The sequence below is a fragment of the Aquarana catesbeiana genome, linkage group LG04, assembly GCF_042186555.1.
Source record: "Aquarana catesbeiana isolate 2022-GZ linkage group LG04, ASM4218655v1, whole genome shotgun sequence".
Classification (NCBI taxonomy): Eukaryota; Metazoa; Chordata; class Amphibia; order Anura; family Ranidae; genus Aquarana; species Aquarana catesbeiana.
In genome coordinates, this window is record NC_133327.1 from 612590781 (window position 1) to 612613274 (window position 22494).

A 22494-nucleotide genomic window follows, 5' to 3' on the forward strand; every position below is an offset into this window, starting at 1 on the left:
ATTGAAACACATTACTTCTATCATTACATTGTAATGTAATATGAAATAGTTCAACTCACCATAATGCAGAACCATTGGGAGCCCTGAGCGTGTCACTTGCCACCATCGCTTGTCACTTGACACTATGCCTGCAACCAGATGGAGATGTCACTTGCCATGATGCCACCACATGGGGATGTCACTTGCCACACTGCCTGGCTGCCACCAGATGGGGATGTCACTTGCCACGCTGCCACCAGATGGAGATGTCACTTGCCACTCTGCCTGCCACCAGATGGGGATGTCACTTGCCATGCTGCCACTAGATGGAGATGTCACTTACCACACTGCCTGGCTGCCACCAGATGGAGATGTCACTTGCCACGCTGCCACCAGATGGGGATGTCACTTGCCACACTGCCTGTCTGCCACCAGATGGGGATGTCACTTGCCATGCTGCCACCAGATGTAGATGTCACTTGCCACACTGCCTGGCTGCCACCAGATGGGGATGTCACTTGCCACCAGATGGAGATGTCACTTGCCACACTGCCTGGCTGCCACCAGATGGAGATGTCACTTGCCACGCTGCCACCAGATGGAGATGTCACTTGCCACGCTGCCACCAGATGGAGATGTCACTTGCCACACTGCCTGGCTGCCACCAGATGGGGATGTCACTTGCCATGCTGCCACCAGATGGGGATGTCACTTGCCATGCTGCCACCAGATGGGGATGTCACTTGCCACACTGCCACCACATGGGGATGTCACTTGCCACACTGCCACCACATGGGGATGTCACTTGCCACACTGCCTGGCTGCCACTAGATGGGGATGTCACTTGCCACGCTGCCACCAGATGGAGATGTCACTTGCCACTCTGCCTGCCACCAGATGGGGATGTCACTTGCCATGCTGCCACCAGATGGAGATGTCACTTGCCACACTGCCTGGCTGCCACCAGATGGAGATGTCACTTGCCACGCTGCCACCAGATGGAGATGTCACTTGCCACGCTGCCACCAGATGGAGATGTCACTTGCCACACTGCCACCAGATGGAGATGTCACTTGCCACGCTGCCACCAGATGGAGATGTCACTTGCCACACTGCCACCAGATGGAGATGTCACTTGCCACGCTGCCACCAGATGGAGATGTCACTTGCCACACTGCCTGGCTGCCACCAGATGGGGATGTCACTTGCCACACTGCCTGGCTGCCACCAGATGGGGATGTCACTTGCCACGCTGCCACCAGATGGAGATGTCACTTGCCACTCTGCCTGCCACCAGATGGGGATGTCACTTGCCACACTGCCACCAGATGGGAATGTCACTTGCCACACTGCCACCAGATGGGAATGTCACTTGCCACACTGCCACCAGATGGGAATGTCACTTGCCACACTGCCACCAGATGGGGATGTCACTTGCTACGCTGCCTGTCTGCCACCAGATGAAGGAGGGCGGAACAGCGGTGCTGGCAATGAGAGATGTCATCTCTCTCCCCCCGCCGCCGCACTGCTGACATTACTTGTTAATCTTTTCAAAAATGGCGCCGGGCGGCGCAATCACGCTACTGCGCATGCGCCGCGCGGCCGAGCGCGTACGAGCTTTCCCGAGCCCAGTCGTTTCAGAACTGCGCATGCGCAGTAGTGGGCGGCTCGCGGCCATCTTTTCTAAGGGCACCGGTGCCCTTAATCAAATTTAACGGGCAGCCTGAAAGGGGGGGCGGCCGCGAAGTCGCCGCAGGAGCGGCGCCGCCCCTGCACCGCTGCCGCCCCGAGGCCTGGCCTCGGTGGCCTTATGGCAAATCCGGCCCTGATCTCAGGGAATGTAAATATCCCCTATGATAGCAATAGGTAGTGACAGGTACTCTTTTTTGAAAAAATTGGGGTCTATTAGACCCTAGATCTCTCCTCTGCCCTCAAAGCATCTGACCACACCAAGATCGGTGTGATAAAATGCTTTCCCAATTTCCCAATGGTGCTGTTTACATCCGGCGAAATCTAAGTCATGAAATGCTCGTAGCTTCCAGTTTCTTAGGCCATAGAGAGTTTGGAGCCATTCTGGTCTCTGATCAGCTCTATGGTCAACTGGCCGAATCACCGGCTGCATTCTCAGGTTCCCTGTTGGGACAGGAGAGCCAGAGAAAAACATGGAAGACGGTGGTGGGGGGCATTCCCTCCCACTGCTTGTAAAAGCAGTCTAGAGGCTAATTAGCCACTAGGATTGCTTTTACATGAAAGCCCACTGCTTGTAAAAGCAGTCTAGAGGCTAATTAGCCGCTAGGATTGCTTTTACATGAAAGCCGACCGCTGGCTGAAAAGAATGATACCAAGATGATACCTAAACCTGCAGGCATCATTCTGGTATAACCACTCAAAGTCCAGCAACATACCAGTACGTTGCTGGTCCTTGTCGGGCATATATTGTAAACTTTTTTTTTCATGCAGCCTGTGGGCTGAACGAAAAAAAGATATTGATCGGTGGGTATGCCCACTATTAGAATACCTCCCTTCATCCACCCACTTCTAATGATGGGCATACATGCACCGTATATATATATGCCGAAGCATGGGGGCATCCTGCCGCAAAAGTTAAGAGCAAATCGCTCCTCCGCCCACTGCTGCCCCCATGCTTCGGCATATATGCTGAAGTATGTAACTGTGGTGGTGAAATCACCTCCGACAGCGCTGGAGTCACGGCTTTATGTATCATGGGAGCAAACGCTGTTGCTGTCAAGATAAATAAATCCGCTCTGCAACTGAATGGCATACCTGCTAAGCAAATGATGGTTAACAAAAAAACAAAGTACCATTACAGTATAACAGTAATACTTACCATACCTGCAAAGCAAATAAAAAAAAAAACATAGTAAAAAATAAAACATTTAACGCAACCTGTGCCTACCTAAAATATATATATGCTGAAGCATGGGGGCATCCTCCCGCAAAAGGCACGAGCAAATTGCTCCTCCACCCACTGCTGCCCCCACGCTTCGGCATATATGCTGAAGTATGTAACTGTGGTGGTGAAATCACCTCCGACAGCGCTGGAGTCACGGCTTTATATATCGTGGGAGCAAACGCTGTTGCTGTCAAGATAAATAAATCCGCGCTGCAACTGAATGGCGTACCTGCTAAGCAAATGATGGTTAACAAAAAAACAAAGTAACATTACAGTATAACAGTAATACTTACCATACCTGCAAAGCAAATACAAAAAAAACCATAGTAAAAAATAAAACATTTAACGCAACCTGTGCCTACTTAAAATATATATATGCCGAAGCATGGGGGCATCCTCCCGCAAAAGGCAGGAGCAAATTGCTCCTCCACCCACTGCTGCCCCCATGCTTTGGCATACATGCTGAAGTATGTAACTGTGGTGGTGAAATCACCTCCGTCAGCGCTGGAGTCACGGCTTTATGTATCGTGGGAGCAAGCGCTGTTGCTGTCAAGATAAATAAATCCGCTCTGCAGCTGAATGGCATACCTGAAAACAAAAAAGTGGTTAACAATAAAAAACAAAGTATAAAAAAATTGCATACCTATAAAGCAAACATGATAAAAACATAACAATAAAACATTGCAGTATAGAATACAATAAAAAAGAGCAGAACAATAAAGAGAGAGTAGAGAGAGAACAATAAAACAACAACTATTTTTGTTTTTTTTATTTTATATTTTTTTTGTATTTTTATTTTTTATTTTTTATTTTTTTTTCCACTTTTTTTAGTAACTTTAACTTTTTTAACTGGTACCAGGTTTGGGTCTCTCAAAATGCGATGGCAGTGAAAGTGTGTCCTAGTCTGTGCAGTGCTGTACCCTACGCTAATACTCAACTAGTGTATGGTAGCGTTCAAAACATTCACCAATGCATAGACCAGGATTGTCAGGACAGGAGGGACAACAATACCAGCTCCTGACTGTTAGCGACTGATTCAAAACGCTACCAAAAAACTGTTAGCGATCGCAGGGATCAGGCCTGACTCTGCGAACGCTGCAGTTATGTGTGCTTAGTGTTTTGTAAGTGTCAGTGATCGATCGATACTGCACTTGGGTGGGCTGGGCTGGGCCGTGGGGGAAAACGCAGGTGCTAGCAGGTATCTGGGCTGATCCCGCTAACACTGTATTTATGGGAACCCTAAACTGCTGGGGAGTATAGATCTGATCGGATCAGATATCGATCCGTTCAGATACTATAGCACTAAGGGAGGTGTATGCTGCGTGCGTGGGTTTTAGCGGTACTGGCGCTAACCTGATGCTGCCTGTGGCGACGCAGACCTTATCTGATCCTAAAAACGTAACTTATATCACCGCCGGGCAATTAGGGGGTTAAACCTTTATAAGGTAATAAACGGCGGGTGCCCTAAAACTATAATAAACTATAATAAACAAACTAACTAACCAGCGTCACCCGTAACACTTATACGGTGATCACTGGTGAAAGGGTTAACTAGGGGGCAATCAGGGGTTAAAACCTTTATTAGGTAGTATATGGGGGTCCCTGTCGCTATAAAACACTGACAGCGAACCTATATACTTACCTCCCTAACTAGCGTCACCTATGTCACTAATACAGCGATCAGAAAAACGATCGCTTAGCGACATTGGCGATGGGGGGTGATCAAGGGGTTAACCTTTATTAGGGGGGTTAGGGGGGTACCCTAGACCTAAAGGGGGTACCCCAGACCTAAAGGGGACTAACCTAACTGCCCTAACACTTATAACTGTCACAAACTGACACCAATGCAAAAAAAAAAAAAAACTGCTATTGGTTTCAGGGGGTACAGGGGGGTGATCGGGGGGTGATGGGGGGTGAAAAGTGTGCCTAGTGTGTTCTACTGTTAGTGTAGTGTTGGTGCACTTACTTGGATGTCTTCTCTCCTCGGCGCCGGAACGAAAAGACCGGCTCGAGGAGGGATGACATCACTTCCTCTCTCTCTGTTTACATTACAGAGGAAGAGGAAGCATCTTCATTCGCTGGGAGCGATTGGGAGGGGGTGGCCAACAATGGATGGCCTCTCCCTTACCTCTCATCGCCCGCGAAGAAATGCCGGCCGCCTCTGGCACTGGGGGGGGGGTGTCCAATCGGACCCCCCACCTACGGAAGGCAGATCACGTATGGGTACATGATTCTGCCTGCCCGTGCCATTCTGCTGACGTATATCAGCGTGAGGCGGTCGGCAAGTGGTTAAACTGTAGTCTCCACTGCTTTGGCCAATCTCCCAGCAATGTCAAATCATGTTTCCATTTTACAGGCACCTCCAGGGATATCAACCCTATTACACACCTTTATGTCATCAGAAAAAATACATACTTTGCCCAACAAACCTTTAGTTATATCACTTACATATAGATTAAATAGAACAGGACCCAGTACAGAGCCCTGTGGTACACCAAAAGTGACCACTCTCTGTTCTGAGTGAACTCCATTTACAACCATACTCTGGTATCTATCCTTAAGCCAACTTTTTACATGTGGCAGCACAGTGGCTAACAGGTTAACACGTCTGCCTAGAACTGCTGGGGTCAGTGGTTCAAACCCCAAACATGCCACTTCATGTAGAGAAGTTGTCCGTTCTCCCTATGGTGTTAAACATAACTCCTGACTCAGGTCCTTACATACATTATGTCTAAATGTAGTATTTATGTGTAGGAGGGTTCCACCATTATTGCATGTCATATGTTTTCCATGGGCAAGGACTATAATCAGCCTTAACTTTTCCCCACCAGCACTAATTGTAGCCTCTTACAAAGCCAAAACCCACAAAATGACAGCTGTTTATCTCTCAGCATGCTGACAGTAATCAGCCATATCCAGTATTCAAAACAGATGGCATATACCAGAAACAGGTTGTTCAGTGTCTCTCTGGCCTTGTACAGTACATCTGCATTGATTAACTTCTTGCACCAGTGGGACTTAGGACACTTTGACACCACAGAGATGCAGCCTACAAACATGTGGCAGCACAGTGACTAACAACTTAGCACTTCTGCCTAGCAGCACTGAGGTCCTTTGTTCGAATCCCAATCCTGCTCCCTGGCTAGATGTTTCTATGTTCTTCCTCTGTTGTGCTGTAAAAGTTTCTTTTTCATGAGTAATGACATTTTTGATGGGTTTCACATAATGGAACCCCAAGAAATCACATTATAAATCAAGCAAGTGTGAGCTCGCACCAAATCTAGAACTGGAGTGTTTTGGCCCAGATATGGATGTGTAAGTCTGGTGTGATCCTGCAGATATATTTTAATGTTGTATGCTTATGATGAATGACAAATGTGCTCTGTCACCAATTTGTGTGAAGCAGCACTCACAAAGTTGTCATTTCCTGTTTTGGACCCTCCACATGCCCAACAACGTACAAGTTTGATTTGGAGATTTTTGGGATCACTGATCATGGCCAGAGCCTTGGGCATTTGTCATTTTGAGGTTTACCCTGCACAGATATCTATGCTGATGCATTTTTTCATTTGTAAAGAGTGTGTATTCCTACTGACCAAGTGTTAGCACTTGAGGCCTACATGAAGAGACAGAACCAATTACACTGGTGGGTGTATCCTTTACTGGGTGTGCAAGTAATCCTAACTAGCTTATTTAAAGGCCTGCATTTGTGGCGGGTGTTTGGCCTAAGAACAGGCCTGAATCTTTCTTTGCAGTGTGTATAGTGGGTTACAAATAGATATGTTTTTTGTGGGGGTGGTGCATAATTCCCGACCCACACCCCACTAAGGCTGTGTTTTGATGATTGCTTCTAAATCTCACATGTTATACTTGCAACTGCTATGTAAATTTTTAGATGAAAAGGAAGGTTCCTGCTAATTAATTCCTGCTGTGTGTGTGTCAGTGTAGTTTGTGTGCTGCCTTTTTGATGTTTGTATTTATTTTCTTTGTTTTTGCTTATGATAATCCCACCATTTAACTTTTTAGGGGTTTGGGGTGAGGATCAAAAAAAAAGATTTGTCATGGATGTTATTAGCTTGATTTTTATCCCTGCTTTTCTAATGTGATTTGTTTTTTGTGTCTACTTTTTAATGTCCTACCCTTGTAGATTGTAAACTATTTTAAGCAGGGCCCTTCTAACTATGTTGTTAAATGCTGAAGCATCATTTCCATGCCGGTGTCGCTCTCTGTACTCTGATCAATGAGATGGGCGTCTGAAAAGAGCATTTGAGCACCCATGGGTACTCAGAATTGCAAACATTTTGATGGATACTCCCTCCAGGGTTGTGTATTACAGCACATGGACTGATACATCAACAGCAGGAGGCATGAGGTCCGTTATATGCAGCAGGGTCTAGAGGGTGGGCCAGGATACTTGGTATGTTAGTCCTAAAAAACCTTCTTTTTATATGCTCTGTTATATGATGCTTGTAGTTGGAATTTGTGTGTGCATGTGACTCTGCATTTGTGCACACACATTGGTACTACACTTTTTCATTTTTTTTTCTTTATAGATTTTATTTTTGCACTACTGGAATCACCTGCATTTATGTATAATTTCTACATTCCTTTACTTTTAAGTAATCTTCAATTATGGAAGTACCCATCTTCTATAAAGAAACATATAATACATATCACCCTTATATTTGACCCAATACCATCTCAAATATATGTTAACATGTTATAATTGTTTGTGTCCCCATAGGGGGCGCCTTGCTTCTTGCCCCCTGGTGGTCATTTGTTCTGGGCCACACACCCTCCTGGACCCTATCAAAGTGATTGCTTCCATTGTTTATATCTGTTTATATTTTATGTTGGATAGTATGATGTATTTATATGATGCTTTTTTATACATCTATTAGATATGCAAGCTCCTGAAGAAGCGCACCCACGCGCGAAACATGTAGAGTGATTTTTCTGAGAGACCTCTTACTACGACTCAACCACTTCACGTATCTAATAACCACTGAATGTATATTGTCATTACATGCCAAAATCATTGCATATTTTCTATGTGGTATTTGTGTATTAGAGGTGATACTAGAGTCTGTGAGGTCACTCAAATATAGGTTTTTAATCTGTGTTTGTATATAATGGTTTTAACTTTATCCAATTAATAAATTCCAATTTTTTACAAATTTATGTGTGTGCCTATAAAGACTCTCTTCTAACAATTACTGTGCCATTGGCACACTGTTATCTGTGTATCCACAGTGTCAACCTGTGTTGATACATTAAAATCCATATTTTTTGGTATGTTAGTTCACCTGCTCAATTTTCATAAAAGGGGGGCTTAAAGTGTCTCAAAGAGTAACCTGCAACTTACAGAGGTTGCCCAGAGTCCTACATCCCTAGCCAGGAATGTGCATGGTCCAAAGCCCTGCCCTTCTCCTTGCCTTCTTCCCTCATAAGAGGAAGCTAAGTAATAGATCCTTACAGCCTACATTGTCCTATAGCTTGGTCATCAGTGCTTCTCCTAACCAAAAGAGAGAGGTGGCTCCCCACCTAAATTATAGGATAACCTTTTACCTAGGGTGCACCACTGCTGACAAGGTCAGGACTAGAGTTAACTCTATCATTGGCATCCTACCTATGCAGACCTCTACCAGCTCCTAAGGCACCTACACTGTCTATCAAGTGTTTGTTGGCCTATCCTATCTGTTAACTCTGGCACCATCTTCTAGCCTGAAAGAGAAATTACACTGAGCACATTACCCTACACTGCTTATAAAGTAACTCATGAACATGCACACAATAGATACATTGAACCCAGTACCCAGCTGCATTCTCAGCTTCTAACAGATGGTACACTACATTCCAAAAAAAAAACCAAAAGTGACTTTATATACACTTTAGACTACTTTACCATTCAATATTATCTATACCTAAAAACTATACATTCAATTGGAGTTCTCATTTAAAAGCTGAAGTTTTTTTCACTACAAACAGACAATATTAGTGTAATAATATATAACAATTCCGTTGTATTTTTCTGCAATTGCCAGTATAATTAAAATGCACTTAATACCACTTTGAGAATGTATTTGGTTGGAGGATTGCCTGGTAATTACCTTCTGCATTACATTAGCATTTCAGATATATCTATGATATATTTAATGAGATTAGGGGTAATCTTACTTATTAAAAGTATGCTGCAATATGCAATGCTGCATCTTATGGCAAACCATTAGTATTATCTTTTTCTATAAATAGTTTTTCTTCATAGGCAAAAAAAAAATCTCAGTTGTAGAGCCTATAATACATGTATAATGAGGCTTGGAAGGTGGTGAATCTGCAGTATTTATACAGGCATATCCATTAACCAATTGCCGACTGCCTCACGCCGATATACGGTGCAAAATGGCACGGGTGTGCAAAACAACGTATGGGTACACTGTCTCCTTTAAAAGCCACCGATCACACGCGATTGCGGGCACAAGAGCCAGAACGGGGATTTGTGTGTGTAAACACACAAATCCCTGTTCTGTCAGAGAAGAGGAGACAGATAATTTGTTCCTAGTAAGTAAGAACAGCGATATGTTTCCTCCCCAGTCAGTTCCACCCCCATACAGTAAGAAACACTAACTAGGGAACACATTTAACTTCTTGATTGCCCCCTAGTGTTAACCCCTTTCCCTACCAGTGACGTTTACACAGTAATCAGTGCATTTTTATAGCAGTGATCGCTGTATAAATCTCAGTGGTCCCAAAAATGTGTCAAAAGTGTCCGATCTGTCCGCCGCAATGTCGCAGTACCGCTAAAAATTGCAGATCACCACCATTACCTAAAAAATAATAAAAATGCCATAACAATGCCATAAATCTTTCCATAGTTTGTAGACTCTATAACTTTTGCGCAAACCAATCAATATATGCTTATTGTGTTTTTTTTTAACCAAAAATATGTAGAAGAATATATCTTGGCTTAAACCAGGGGTCTCCAAACTTTTTCACCCGAGGGCCGCATTGTAGATTTTACAAATATTTGCGTGCGGAAAAATTATTTATATATAAATAAATGAATACAATTTAAATGATCTCATCAGAGCTTTTCTGCATGTCTGTGTCCCCGTCAGAGCCTTTGCACACGTCTGTGTTCCCATCAGAGCCTTTCCACACATCTCTGTCCCCATCAGAGCCTTTCCACATGTCTCTGTCCCCATCAGTGCCTTTCCACATGTCTGTGTCCTCATCAGAGCCTTTCCACACATCTGTGTCCCCATCAGAGCCTTTCCACACATCTGTGTCCCCATCAGAGCCTCCTTGCACATTGTGTTCCCATCAGAGCATTTCCACACATCTGTTTCCCCATCAGAGTCTTTCCACATGTCTGTGTCCCCATTAGAGCCTTTTTGCACTTCTGTGTCCCCCATCTGAGTCACCCCAATACCAGTGTCCCCCATATCTGTGTCCTCCATCAGATTCTCCTCATCATGAGTGTCCCCAGCAGAGTCTCCTCATCATGAGTGTCCCCAGCAGAGTCTCCTCACCATCAGTGTCCCCATCATCAGTGTCCCCATCATCAGTGTCCCCTTCATCAGTGTCCCCAGCAGAGTGTCAAAATCAGCAGTCTCCCCATCATCAGTGTCCCCAGCATCAGTATCCCCATCATCAGTGTCCCCAGCAGAGTGTCCAAATCATCAGTCTCCCCATCAGCAGTCTCCCCATCATCAGTGTCCCCAACAGTCTCCCCATCATCAGTATCCCCAGGAACAGTGTCCCCATCATCAGTGTTCCCAGCAGCATGTCCAAATCGTCAGTCTCTCCATCAGCAGTCTCCCCATCATCAGTGTCCCCAGCATCAGTATCCCCATCATCAGTGTCCCCATCATCGGTGTCCCCAGCAGAGTGTCCAAATCATCAGTCTCCCTATCAGCATTCTCCCCATTATCACTGTCCCCAGCAGAGTCTCCCCATCAGTGTCCCCAGCAGAGTGTCCAAATCATGAGTCTCCCCATCATCGGTGTCCCCAGCATCAGTGTCCCCAACATCAATGTCCCCAGGATCAGTGTCCCCAGCATCAGTGTCCCCAGCATCACTGCTCCCAGGATCAGTGTCCCCAGCAGTCTCCCCATGATCAGTGTCCCTAGAATCAGTGTCCCCAGCAGTCTCCCCATCACCAGTGTCCCCAGCATCAGTGTCCCCAGGATCAGTGTCCCCAGCAGACTCCCCATGATCAGTGTCCCCAGCAGTCTCCCCATGATCAGTGTCCCCAGGATCACTATCCCCAGCAGAGTGTCCTGTACATACATCTTTAGTACTCTTGCCTTGAGCAGACTTCAGCTCTCCTGCACCTCCCGACTCTCTCCCATCACATGCGGATCTCTAATACAAACAGCAGGCGGGACGCCTGATCACGTCATTGGTTACTAGGACATCAGCGCTCACAGCAGCCAATCCTCACAGCATGGCAGCATGGGAGGGTGTGGGGGGGAGCAGATTTGTTTGCGGGACCTGCCAGTCATACTGCCAATCTGCTGCTTTTAAAAGGCAGTGGATCGGCAATGCTATGATGGCAGTTTCTGGGTGAGCCGCGGGCTGGAGAAAAGACACCAAGATGTGGCCCACAGGCCAGGTTTGGAGACCCCTGGCCTAAACTGATGAAGAAATGTGTTTTTTAAAAACATTTTTGGGGATATTTATTATAGCATAAAGTAAAAAATATTGTTTTTTTTTTTCTTTCAAAATTGTCTTTTTTTCTGTTTATAGCGCAAAAAAACAAAAACGCAGAGGTGATACCACCAAAAGAAAGCTCTATTTGTGGGAAAAAAAGGATGTAAATTTAGTTGGTTACAGCATTGCATGACCGCGCAATTACCAGTTAAAGCGACGCAGTGCCAAATTGTAAAAAGTGCTCTGGTCAGGAAGGGAGTGAAATTTTCCCGGGTCTGAAAATGTAAGCAATAAAATTAACATATTAAGGGTTGTACTGGCCTATGTAAACAATGAAATGTCATACAATGGAATTCATGTCCATAAGGAACTTTTAAATATAATCATGGAAGAAGGAGAACAGCATTGGTAGACACAGTTGTGGATTCTTTTGATAATGAAGGTTTAATTCAGAACTCCAGCTACTATTATTATTATTATAACACACGATTTATATAGCGCCAAGAGTTTACGCAACTCTTTACAATGTAGACGGGGGACAGCACAATTACAGTACAGTTCAATACAGAAGGGACAGGAGGGCCCTGCTCATAGAGCTTACATTCTAAAGGGAGGGGGTGGTGGTACAAAAGGTAATAGATGCGGGGAATGATTTGATGGGGGTGGCTCAGGGATAGTTGTTAGGTGGGTGTGGGATAGGCTTCCCTGAATAAGTGACTTTTCAGGGATCTCCTAAAGGTGGACAGGTTAGGAGCTGAGCAGATTTACTGGGGCAGGGAGTTCCAGAGGATTGGAGAGGCTCTGGAGAAGTCCTGAAGATGAGCATGAGAGGAGGTAACAAGGGAGCTAGAGAGCAGGAGGTACTGGGAGGAGCGGAGGGGACGATTTGGGTGATATCTGCAGATGAGGTTGGTGATGTAGCTGGGGGTGATGTTGTGGATGGCCTTGTATGTTGTGGTTAGCATTTTGAATTTTATACGGTGGTGTAGGGGAAGCCAGTGAAGGGATTGGCAGAGAGGGGCAGCAGTCACGGATCAGTTAGTGAGGTGTAGCAGCATTCATAATAGATTGAAGTGGGATAGCCTGCGTAAGGGTCGGCCAATAAGGAGAGAGTTGCAGTAGTCAAGGCGGGAAATAATCAAAGATTGAATAAGTTGCTTTGTGGTGTCATTAGTCAGGAAGGGTCGAATTCTGGAGATGTTGCGGAGGTTAAGGCAGCAGGATCTAGCCAGTGATTGGATGTGGGGCTGAAGGAGAGGTCAGATTCAAGGATTACACCCAGCACCCTGGCATGTGTGGAGGGACCAATGGTTGTGCTGTTGATCTTAATGGTAATTTCATGGGGGTGGGGGGTGGGAAGGAGGAAATATAACAAATTCAGTTTTAGAAAGATTGAGTTTGAGAAAGTGGTGTAAAACAGCATACCGATATGTCATTCAGTAAGTTTGAGATCCGTGAGGAGATTGAGGGGGTGAGTTGAGGAGAGATAGATCTGGGTGTCATTGGCATAGAGGTGGTATGGGAAGCCATGGGAGGTTATAAACTGGCCCAGGGAAGAGGCGTAGAGCGAGAATAGGAGGGGCCCAAGGATGGAGCCTTGAGGTACCCCAACAGAGAGAGAAAGAGGAGCGGAGGAGATGGAGTTGCAGTGACACTGAAAGTGCGCTGAGATAGGTAGGAGGAGAACCAGGATAAAGCAGAATCACAGAGGCCAAGGGAGTGTAGTTTGCTGAGGAGGAGCAGGTGGTCAACTGTGTCCAAGGCATCAGAGAGGTCTAAGAGTATGAGTATGGAGTAATGGCCATTGGTTTTAGCAGTTAGTAAGTCATTGGTGAGTTTTAGTAGGGCAGTTGCAGTGGAATGTTGTGGACGGAAGCCGGACTGTAGGGGGTTGAGAAGGTTGTTGTCTGTGAGGTAGCGACTCATTTGGTCATGGACAAGGCGTTCGATGAGCTTGGTGGCAAATGGGAGCAGGGAGATGTGTCTTAAGTAGGGATGAGCTTCATGTTCGAGTCGAACCAATGTTCGACTCGAACATCGTCTGTTCGATCGTTCGCCGAATTGCGAACGAAATGGGCCGTTCGCGCTAAATTCGTGTGGCACGTTACGGCCCATAATTCACTGCGGCATCGCAGTGCATTGCTGGCTGATGATTGGCCAATCATGCACTATGACCCGCATGCTTGGCCAATCACAGCGCCGTCTGTAGAGAGAGCTGTAATTGGCCAAAGCCAGGGTGGCTTTGGCCAATTATGACACAGGGGGTTTAGTACATGCCCCACACTATATAAGGCCACCTGCACGGCGGCCCTGTGTAGTGTGTGTTCCGGCGTTGAGAGACAGAGAGACAGTGTCATTTGATTTAAGTTAGATAGATTAGGCAGAGTCAGTGAGTTAGCTGCACTTACAGTGTATTGTGTATATATATATGCATCCCAGGTGTTGTGTATATATATATATATATATATACACACTGTATTCAGTTTAGCTAGATCCGTTCCTGTTATTATTTTCCTACTGACAGGCAGGCTTGTGTTGTTACAGTATTTACAGCTACCTGAAGAAAATTGCTGGTGTTCTTCTGATCCTATTAGTACCACAGTCAGGCAGCTAGACTATTTACAGTTAGTGTAGTGCGTCCTCCTCACAGTGTTCAGCTAAAGCTACAAGTTAGTTTAGTGTGACCTCTGCACAGTGTTCAGCTAAAGCTACAAGTTAGTGTAGTGCATCCTCTGAACAGTGTTCAGCTAAAGCTACAAGTTAGTGTAGTGAGTCCTCTGAACAGTGTTCATCTAAAGCTACAAGTTAGTGTAGTGCACAGTGTTCAGCTAAAGCTACAAGTTAGTGTAGTGCGTCCTCCTCACAGTGTTCAGCTAAAGCTACAAGTTAGTGTAGTGCGTCCTCCTCACAGTGTTCAGCTAAAGCTACAAGTTAGTGTAGTGCATCCTCTGAACAGTGTTCAGCTAAAGCTACAAGTTAGTGTAATGCGTCCTCTGAACAGTGTTCATCTAAAGCTACAAGTTAGTGTAGTGCACAGTGTTCAGCTAAAGCTACAAGTTAGTGTAGTGCGTCCTCCTCACAGTGTTCAGCTAAAGCTACAAGTTAGTGTGGTGTGACCTCTGCACAGTGTTCAGCTAAAGCTAAAGTTAGTGTACTGTGTCCTCTGAACAGTGTTCAGCTAAAGCTACAAGTTAGTGTAGTGCGTCCTCTGAACAGTGTTCATCTAAAGCTACAAGTTAGTGTAGTGCACAGTGTTCAGCTAAAGCTACAAGTTAGTGTAATGCGTCCTCCTCACAGTGTTCAGCTAAAGCTACAAGTTAGTGTAGTGCGTCCTCCTCACAGTGTTCAGCTAAAGCTACAAGTTAGTGTAGTGCATCCTCCTCACAGTGTTCAGCTAAAGCTACAAGTTAATGTAGTGCAGCCTCTGCACAGTGTTCAGCTAAAGCTACAAGTTAGTGTAGTGCGTCCTCTGAACAGTGTTCAGCTAAAGCTACAAATTAGTGTAGTGCAACTTCTGCACAGTGTTCAGCTAAAGCTACCTGTAGAAGGTTGGTGGTGTTTTCCTGACCCTATCACTACCGCAGGCAGCTACATTATTTTAACGTTAGTGTAGTGCGTCCTCTTCACAGTGTTCAGCTAAAGCTATCTGTAGAAGGTTGGTGGTGTTTTCCTGATCCTATCACTACCGCAGGCAGCTACATTATTTTAAGGTTGGTGTAGTGCGTCCTCTGCACAGTGTTCAGCTAAAGCTACAAGTTAGTGTAGTGCGACCTCTGCACAGTGTTCATCTAAAGCTACCTGTAGAAGATTGATGATGTTCTCATACTACAGGCAGGCAGTTGATTTTGCTAGCTTCAGTATATATATATATATATATATATATATATATATATATATATATATATATCCCAGCTTAGTGAAGCTACATCTCACTGCAGGCCATTAGTATGTCTGGAAGGCCAACAAGGAGAGGCAGACAGTCACAAGCCAATAAAAGAGGGCAAGCAGGCTCTGTGTCTAGAGGCAACAGTGCTGGTCGTGGAGACGGTGCATCCTCATCAGCACGTGGCCGTGGGACACGCTTGGCCTTTTTTTCGGCAGCTGGCCGCGTTGAGCCGCAACATGCGGAAGACTTGGTCAAGTGGATGAGCAAGCCGTCCTCATCCTCCTCATCCTCTCTCACCCATGCTCAGGGTACTTTGTCTGGCAAAGCAGCTGCCAACGCAGTCTCTTCCCTCGGAATCAATGGCATCAGTGACTCCTTCCCTAGCCCCACCATGTCCTCCTGAGGATTCCCTCGAACTGTTTGACCACAGTGTTGGGTACATGGTCCAGGAGGATGCCCAGCGTTTAGAAGGCTGTGATAATGATACTGAGCTAGTTGAAGCCAGTAACGTGAGCACGGACAGAGGGGGTGCCCATGAAGGACAGCAATCTGGCAGTCATGCTCCCCCTGCTGCAGCATACTGCCAGGTTTGCTCCAGTGATGAGGAGGGAGGGGATGATGAGGTCACTGACTCAACGTGGGTGCCTTATAGGAGAGAAGAGGAGGAGGAGGAAGCACATCACCAACGAGGCACGATGCCCTCCAGGGGCCAGCCTAAGGGCAGCACACTGACTGCATCACACCGCAAAGCTCCGTATGTGCAGGGCGCTGCTGTCTCTGCGCATTATTCCAAAAGTTCTTTGGTGTGGGCCTTTTTTGAGACAAGTGCATCAGATTGCACAGCTGCTATTTGCAACATATGTCTCAAGCGTATCTCGCGTGGCCAAAACTTCTCCCGCTTGGGAACCACATGCTTGACCAGACATATGTTAACCTGCCATGCAGTTCATTGGCAAGCGTATCTAAAAGACCCACTCCAAAGAACAAAGAGGACCTCTCCTTGCTACTCATCAGCTGAGATCTCCAACCCCACTATACTTTCAGTCCTCTCTGAGACCTGCACTGAGAGGAATGAAGGTGTATAATTAGGTGTGTCACAGCCAAGTACTTGTGGGCAATCTGCTTTCGGTACACCGACGTCAGATTGTACCAGGCAAATTTCCCTGCCCCATCTGCTGCACCGCTGAAAGAAGTTCGCTCCCAGCCATCCACATGCCCAGCGGTTGAATGCTAGCTTGGCAAAATTGCTAGCACTTCAACTGCTACCTTTTCAGTTGGTAGACTCTGCCCCCTTCCGTGAGTTTGTGGGATGTGCGGTTCCTCAGTGGCAGGTACCCAAACGCCACTTTTTCTCACGGAAGGCGATTCCGGCTCTCTACCGGCATGTGGAAGGCAATGTCCATGCCTCGCTGGGCAGGGCGGTCAGCGGTAAGGTGCATATTACCGCTGACTCATGGTCCAGCAGGCATGGACAGGGACGTTACCTAAGTTTCACCGCGCATTGGGTGACTCTGCTGGCAGCTGGGAAGAATGCAGGACAAGGTGCAGTAGTGTTGGAGGTTGTTCCGCCACCACGCCTCCAAAATGCCACTACTAATGATTCTGACACACCTCTCTCCTCCACCCCCTCCTCTTCTTCTTCCTCCATGGCCTCTTCCTGTGCTTTGTCCTCGGAACCAGCGGTGCTCCGTAGGCATTCAAGGGGCTACACAAGTATGCAGGCCAAAAAGATGCCATGCGGTGCTTGAGCTGGTGTGCTTGGGGGACAGGAGTCACACTGGGGCAGAGGTTCTGTCAGCTCTGCAGGGGCAGGTTCAGAGGTGGTTGATGCCACACCAACTTAAGGCAGGAATGGTGGTTTGCGACAATGGCACCAACCTCCTCTCCGCCCTCCGACAGGGACAACTGACCCATGTGCCCTGTTTGGTACGCGTCCTTAACTTGGTGGTGCAGCGGTTCTTGGGCAGGTACCCGGGCTTACAGGATGTCCTGAGGCAGGCCAGGAAAGTCTGTGTGCATTTCCGCCGGTCATATAATGCCAGTGCTTGGGTGGCAGACCTCCAAAAGGAATTTAACCTGCCCAAGAACCTAATCTGTGACATGCCCACCAGGTGTAACTCAACGTTGGCCATGCTGCAGCAGATGCACACGCAGCACCCATCAATGAGTACCTGTGCGACTATGGCACCAGGACAGGGTCAGGGGAGCTTGTTTTTTTTCCCCACCCTAGTGGGCCATGATCAGGGATGCATGCACTGTCCTGTCACCATTTGAGGAGGCCACGAGGATGGTGGGGAAAACAAAAGAATTGCGCTAATTAAATATTGTATGTGAATAAAAGAATCAAGTGAATAGTGAGCAAACATATAATAGATACAGTGATGGATCTGAAAAACTCGCTTCACTCATGTGTAATGGTGCTATACCACAAACATGTGACAAGTGAAAAAACTGATACAATCTAATGAATAATATTAAAAAAAAAAAACAAGGAGATTAGTCCTCGTAAATGTAAAGTCCCATTTTATAAAGTGACTTGTGCCAAATAGATCTTGAAAGGAAGAGATCCGCCACCAATACAGAAGGGGTGACTGCTTACCGGAGCCCCATGATCCCCCACTACAGAGGATCAGGGGAAGCTGGTATATAAAGACTCCTGCAGAGTAAGACCAACGGGGTAACTGCTGGGCTAATTAAAGATGATAACTGTTTCTAGACTTCCTCTGTGGGCTCCTGGTATCCCCAGCTCTCCTCATAGAATGTTGAACTCAACCATAGATGTACATAGTAAGAGAGAACATAAGCGCTTCCATAGTGTAAAATCCTTTGGTTTATTAAAAGGTAAAGTAAAATGAACACTTACATCAGTTAAAAATATAGCAAGCCTTGTTCGTCTGGTGCGCCGGCCATAGCACACAGACTAACCCGTCCTGCTGAACGATCAAAGACACGTGGTGATGTCAGCGCGTCGCTCGCCCTACGCGGCATTTCGTGATAGGTCACGTCGTCCAGGGGCACGGGCGGCACGCTGAGTCACCTCCCTAAATACCCATACACTTAACCAGACCTCGTTCTGAGCTTAACCACTCCTAAGGTATACACATCAGCGCTGCAAGCTAATGCTAATTAAGGGTTCCCTGCGGCCAACTGGAATTCGGAACATTATTAACTGGCAGTTTCGTGAATGTCTTACATGAAAAGACATCCTTTAGACATCAAAAGGAGGCTGGCAATAAACTTTATAGCAAACATTTATATAAAAGGCTGTATAAAGGACAATGTGTTAAGCTGAACCGGAAGCCAGCTAAAAACTCTCTCCAGTGTCACCATAACCGCCACATTGGGAGCCACCAAGTGGTTAGGTTTGGTATTACCACCCATTGAGGGTAAGTTGAAAATGAATGAGGAATTTATTTAAAAACCCGAAAATGATTACAAAAATAATTAAAAACTTAAAATAATCCAAAAAATCTCTTCTAAGGGATGCTGTTAGACCAGAATACATAAATTCGTCAGTGCATAAAATTATAATGAAAACCATACGCACTGATAAAAACAAATCTAGGATAACCATAAGATTATGCCGAAAGAGGAAATGGGCATAATAAGAAAAATAGACCCCAAAATAAGTATAGAAACCTTTCTGTTGTTGGGCCTATAGGGCGTGATCATAATAAACCGCTTTCTAACGCAGACCCCAAATCTTAAGGTCAATAAAGTCACCCCATAAAATTTGATTCCATCCGGATAAGCCAAACCCAGAAATGAGGTCTGATCAATAGACATATTAATATTCTCATATAATGCATATTTTCACTACCTCCAGGATCTCATTGCCTACTGTCAAAATGTTAGGAACCCCTCCCAACAAAGATATACAATGAGAGTTACGTTGTTTACTTGATGCCCTCTAAAACTGTCGACATAATGTAAAAAGCCATCATGCATTAGTTATGAAGGCATTCACATCCGTGTCGACATTCAAGCCAAAAGGGGTATAGGTCTTGAGTCTGTGGATCCAGGCCATTTCTAGCTTAGAAATTTCCCGGACCCGGACCCTCCAATGGGGTCTAAACTTATCTATTCCTACGAATAGAGTTTTTGATGGATCCCTACTATGGACTAGGTCGTAATGCCTAGACACTGGGTGTCTTTCAAACCCTCTTCTAATATTGCCAATATGTTCATTCAGTCGTACACGCATAGCCCTTTTGGTCCTCCCTACATACTGCAGCCCACATGGGCACTGTATGAGGTAGACCACCCCCTCCGTTGCACAAGTAATGAAGGGTTCCACATCAAAGGTCCGCAATGTACTATTTGATGTAAAGGTACTAATTTTTTTGTCCTTACATTTATTAAGGGAACATACCTGGCAGTTCCTACATCTGTAGTTACCTGTGAGGTTTTGAAATAGGCATCTATTATTTTTTGGGGGGTCCTGAACACTCGGAGCAATTTTATTAGCCAGAGAGGATGCCCCTTTAAACACAATTCTAGGCCTAGCGGGCAACACCCTACTAAGTACCTGGTCACTAGTAAGCAGGTGCCAGTGTTTCTGAATAAGTCTCTTAACACTGCGGTATTGAACCGAAAACATAGTGATGAAAGGAGCAACAAAAGAAGTAGGGTCCTCATTAGATGGTTTGTCCGCTAAAAGCAGTGTTCTGTCTCTTTCCCGCGCCATCTGGATTGCCTGGGACAAAAAGTTATGATCATAACCCTTCTCTACAAACCTGTTGGAGAGGGTGGCAGCCTGATTTTCAAATGTGTCAATCTCAGTGCAGTTTCGTCTGAGTCGTGTAAATTGGCCTAAGGGGACTGCTTTGAGCCAAGGTTGATAATGGCAGCTATCAAGTGAGATATAAGAATTTCTATCTGTTAATTTGAAATACGTGGAGGTCACAAACCTATTCCCCAGAATCTGGATCTTTAAGTCAAGAAAGTTAATTTCTTCCTGGCTGGTTTCAAAACTGAATTGAATCCCTCTAGTATTGTTATTAAGGCCTGCCATGAAATCAAGAAGATCAGACTTGTTGCCATCCCATAGGAGGAGGACGTCGTCGATATATCTTGCCCACAGGATGACCTCCGGTCCCCTAGGGGCATCAACAACGTCCTTCTCCCATTTGGCCATAAAAAGATTGGCCAGGCTGGGGGCGTATTTAGCCCCCATTGCCACTCCTCTATCCTGCCGGTAGAACTGGTGCTCGAACCAAAAATAGTTATGGCCTGCGGCATATTGTAGTAGTTCCATGATAAAGTCAATCTGAGGTGGGACTAAACCCGACTCCCTATCCAGAAAGAACCTCACTGCCTCAAAGCCTAACTGGTGTGGTATAATGGTATACAGAGAGGTTACATCTGCAGTGACCATCCAAAGTCCTCTCTTAGGTGTTATATTAGCCAGCAGATTAATAACCTGTTTGGTGTCTTTGATATAAGACGGGATTCAATGGACTAGAGTTTGAAGGTAATGATCAATCTACTTGCCCACCCGGGACGTGACGGAATCAATTCCGCTCACAATTGGTCGCCCCCGGGGGGCAAGTCAGATTTTTGTGTATCTTGGGAAGGTAGTATATAACCGGCATGCGAGGAGCAACCGGTACCAAAAAAAAGCTTCTCTTTCTCACCCAAGATACCCTTACGGAAGCCACTGTCCACAATAGTTTGAAGTTCCCTCTTATATCTCAACATAGGGTCTCTGCTGAGGATAGTATATGTATCGCGATCGTTCACAATGCGATACATCTCTTTTAAGTAATTGTCGCGATCTAAAACAATGATTCCTCCACCCTTATCGGCTGGTCTAATTACCAAAGATTTGTTCTCACACAACGATTCCAAACCAGCCTCCAAATCTTTCTGCATTTTCACCCTTCTAATTTTCATCTGGTCTAAATCGCGTAAAACTACGTCTCTAAAGACCTTAATAGAAGGTGCCAAAGAGCCTGGTGGATTAAAGAGGGATGCATTGGAGAGATTAGAATGTTGATATTTTGATCTAGTCATGTTACTCTCCTTAATGGGGTTGGACATCATATAGCGCTTGATGTTTAGCTTACGGACGTACTTGTGTACGTCCATATATGTCTGGAACTTGCTTATATTTCTAGGGGGAGCAAACTTTAAACCCTTATCCAACAATCTTTTCTCAGGTTCGGATAGGATTTGTTTGCTTAGATTGAAAATTCCAGTTCCTAAGACCTTTTTCTCTTTGGTTGCTTGGAGTCGCCGCCCCCCTCTGACTCCTCTTTTCGTTCCACAGGTCGTTTTATGCCTCATGGGTCCCTGTGAAAACCCCAATTCCGATTATTCCTATTGACAGGGGGACCGGAGTACTGAGTGGCCCCATGTGTGTTATAGTCATAGTCAGGATAGCCAGACTCATACGTGTCAGAGTTCCTCTCAGGTCCACTATAACCATAACCCCTCATATCCAATCTAGGGCATCCGGGGGTCCGCTGTTCAGTTAAAGGCAAAAAACGATTTTGAAGGGGAACCTGATACGGGTGACCCATGCCATCAGGTTCCCCTTCAAAATCATTTTTTGCCTTTAACTGAACAGCGGACACCCGGACGCCCTAGATTGGATACGAGGGGTTATGGTTATAGTGGACCTGAGAGGAACTCTGACACGTATGAGTCTGGCTATCCTGACTATGACTATAACACACATGGGGCCACTCAGTACTCCAGTCTCCCTGTCAATAGGGATAATCGGAATTGGGGTTTTCACAGGGACCCATGAGGCATAAAACGACCCATGGAAGGAAAAGAGGAGTCAGAGGGGGGCGGCGACTCCAAGCAACCAAAGAGAAAAAGGTCTTAGGAACTGGAATTTTCAATCTAAGCAAACAAATCCTATCCGAACCTGAGAAAAGATTGTTGGATAAGGGTTTAAAGTTTGCTCCCCCTAGAAATATAAGCAAGTTCCAGACATATATGGACGTACACAAGTACGTCCGTAAGCTAAACATCAAGCGCTATATGATGTCCGACCCCATTAAAGAGAGTAACATGACTAGATCAGAATATCAACATTCTAATCTCTCCAATG